This window comes from Myotis brandtii, unplaced genomic scaffold (genome assembly GCF_000412655.1).
Source record: "Myotis brandtii unplaced genomic scaffold, ASM41265v1 scaffold191, whole genome shotgun sequence".
Lineage (NCBI taxonomy): Eukaryota > Metazoa > Chordata > Mammalia > Chiroptera > Vespertilionidae > Myotis > Myotis brandtii.
Window position 1 is genome coordinate 7,367,192 of NW_005357115.1, and position 3,746 is coordinate 7,370,937.

Genomic DNA, 3,746 nt, shown 5'->3' on the forward strand with positions numbered 1-3,746 from the left:
ACAGGTGTGCTCGAATTGGAGCTTGTTGCCATGGGAGGCTGAAGATGAGCTAATGAGGAGTGGCAGACTATGTGACTGGTTAGGGACTCATATTTGACTTTCTATGGTTGGTCGTCAATTGGGAGCAGGGACAAAAATTAGGGAAGCTGCCAGTTATGAATTCGTCTTTGCTGTGTGGGGTCATTGTTGCTGGATGATTGTTTGGTGGGTAGAGGTAGTGGTGTAACTTCCTACTCGTCTGACTTATTGATAGCAAGCTGGCTTCCTGGGCTGGTTACTGTAGACAATGAGTTGGTTTCCTTGGCTGGAGGCTGCATATAATGGGCAGGAGGTCTACTTTTATACATGGTCTAGCCATTGTCTATTTGTATAGTCTCTCAGCAGAAAATATTCGCCGACTTTGGAGTTTAGGGTAAGTATTTAAGTGAGTGGGTTCTGGATACTTGAGTAAGTTATTTGGGTCTCTGTGCCTGAGTTTCCTCATCTATAAACTGGGGGTCATCACAGTTCCTACCTCACAGGGTTTTAGAAAGATCAAGTCCACTTAAAACGCTGAGTGCCTGATGCACAGTGAGTCCCAGTGAGTGTTTTTCACTGTATTATATCATCTCACAAAACTTAGAGCTCCCTCAAGGCAAGGTCTATGGCCTTTGTTCCAATAGGCCCAGCAGAGGGTTGGCACATAGTAGTTGTTCAATAAGTATTTGATGAGTGAATGAATGAATCATGGGAAACGAAGGCTGGAGGGGACATTGGTAGCCCATCTCAGAGAATAATGTCTCTGATTACCTTAAAAAGTTACTAGGCATGGGGTCCCCCATTTCCACCCTGAAATCCAGGCTGCTCAGGGGATTTCTGTCCTGAAGCTCAGGGGAGTCTGCTCCCCACCCGTTCCACTGAGGAGGCCCAGTGAGTAGACAGTCTCGACTCTCAGTGATAGTGACTTTACTAAATAACTCAGGTGTTCTCTTAATTACCAAAGGCTTTAAACTGCCTCTCTGTTTCTTGGGAGCCTTCCCACTCCTGCATTTGGTCCTGTGGAAATTGGTGTTAATATTTGCAATCTGACTCGAAGCTGATAAGATCCTTCACATGAACAAGAAACAGCAGGCAGGCAAGATGTCTCTTTGACCTACATCTTTGACCTTGACAGAGCCTATCTTGTAGGGAAGTGGGGCCTTGAAATTCAGCAGCTACTGCAGGACTCTCTCCAAACATCCCTCTGCCTGGGAGCAGCACCCCGTCCAAGCCCGCCACCCAAGATTCCATCTTTCTTGTAAACCTTCCACCCTCCAAAACTAGACTACTTGATCCTGCCGATTCCATCCTCTTAAAGCCTCAGGTATCAGTCCCCTCCTCTCCAGCCCTCTGCCTTTGCCATATTTCAGATCCTTATAACTTCTCCCTCGGGTTACAGGGATGTCCTATCTTCAGTCTTCCTCTGCTCCATCCAGGTCCTGGTCCAGGTCACCTTTCAGCCCTCCAAAGACTTCCCATCGCCTACAGCAGTGGTTCTCAACCTTCTGGCCCTTTAAATACAGTTCCTCATGTTGTGACCCAACCATAAAATTATTGTCATTGCTACTTCATAACTGTAATGTTGCTACTGTTATGAATTGTAATGTAAATATCTGATATGCAGGATGGTCTTAGGTGACCCCTGTGAAAGGGTCGTTCGACCGCCAAAGGGTCGCGACCCACAGATTGACAACCGCTGGCCTACAGGTTAAAGTCCAACACCTCTAAATGGCCTCTCCAGCCCTTTGCTGAGCTCTCCTAGCTTGCTTAGCCCCTTTTCCCTCCCTGCCTTGCAGGTACTATCTAGAGCTGCTACACTGTCCAATATGGTAGCCACCAGTGCATGCAGCCTTTAAATGTTAATTAAAATAAAATCAAATTTTAAATTTAGCTTCTCAGTTGCACTATTTACATTTCAAGTACTGAATAGCTACAGGGTACATAATGGACAGCATAAATAGGACATTTTCATCAACGGGGAGAGTTTCATTGGACAGCACTCCTCTAGAAAAACCCAAAGGTTTGTGTTTCTCTGTGCACATCATGCTGTTCTACTCTGCCAGGCCTTTGCTTATGCCTCTGCCCAAAAGACCCCTTTTCCACCTGGGCGATGCTTCAAGACTCAGCTCAGCTGTCAGCGTTCCTGCCCTGGAGGAACTCACAGTTTCATAGAGGAGACAGATGTGTCAGCTGCCCCAGGCTAGGAAAGTGCTGACACATCTGTCTCCTCTATGAAATTGTGAGTTCCTCTAGGGCAGAGACCGTGTCTTCATGGGCCCTGTGCCCTTGGTGCCTGGTCCAAAGCAGGTGTCCATGTCCATTGTCTGAACTCACCTGAATGGAACTCTCAGTGCATGACCACGGGGAGTATTTAACTGTGACAGTGAAGACCCAGGTCAAGAGAAACTAGCCAACAGGAAAGGTTACTTAATGGTTCAGTAATTGGAGAGTTCAGAAGTGGTTCTTGCTTTCTGCAGAATTGGAGCCAGGGGCTCAGAGTATGTTATCAGGGCCCCCTAGTGGTCAGCACACATCATAGCAAGTGACCAAACTCCTGGTCGGTGGAACTCCCGAGGGGACACTTTGCATATTAGGCTTTTATACAGATAGATAACATTTCATTGTATGGATGCACCACATTTTATTTATCTATGCTCTGCTTGAGGGGCACTGGGTTGTTTCTAGTTTCTGGCAATTATGAATAAAGCTGCTATAAACAGATTTTCATTTCTCTTGGGATTTTGGGATGGTATAGTAAAATGTTTAACCTTATACAAAACTGCCAAACTGTTTTCCGTTGAGGCTGTATTATTTTGCATGCCCACTAGCAACATAGGAGCATTCAGTTGGTTTGCATCCTCACCGGAACTTGAGTTCGTTAGGCTTTTAATTTTAGCCATTCTAGTAGTTGTAGTGGATCTCATTGTGGTTTGAATTTGCATTTCCCTAATGACTAATTATGTTGAACATTTTTGCATGTGCTTTTTTGCCATCCACATATCTTTGGGGAAGTGTCTGTTCAAACATTTTACCCATTTTTAAAAGTTGAGTTGACTGGGTATTTTTACTGTTGAGTTTTATGAGGTCTTTATATAACTGCCCTGTCCAGTTTTCTCAGTGGTTGGAGCATCAGCCCATAAATCAAAGGGTGGAAGGTTCCATTTCTGTTCAAGGGCACATACCTCGGTGGTGGGTTTGACCCCCAGCTTCCAGGCAGGGTGTGAGTGGGAGGCAACCAATCAATCTCTCTCTCTCTCTCCCTCTCCCTGTCCCTCTCTGTCTCTCTTCCCTTCCTTCCATCCAACTCTCTCTAAAAATCTATAGAAAAAATATCCTCTGGTGAGGATTAACAAACAAAAACTTAAAAATTAAATAAAATTACCAAATGGTCCAGCAGTGCCACTTCTGGGTATATACACACAGAAATGGAAAGCGGGGTCCTAAAGAGATATTTGCGCACCTGTGTTCATAATATCTCAAAATGGAAGCAGCCACTGAGGAATGTGCATGGAGAGATGAATGGATAAGAAGCAAAATGGAGCCTAGACATGTACCATGGAATAGTGTTCAGCTTTATTTTATTTTTTTTTAAATATATTTTATTGATTTTTTTACAGAGAGGAAGGGAGAAGGATAAAGAGTTAGAAACATCCATCAGCCACCTCCTGCACATCTCCTACTGGGGATGTGCCCGCAACCCAGATACATGCCCTTGACCGGAATCAAAC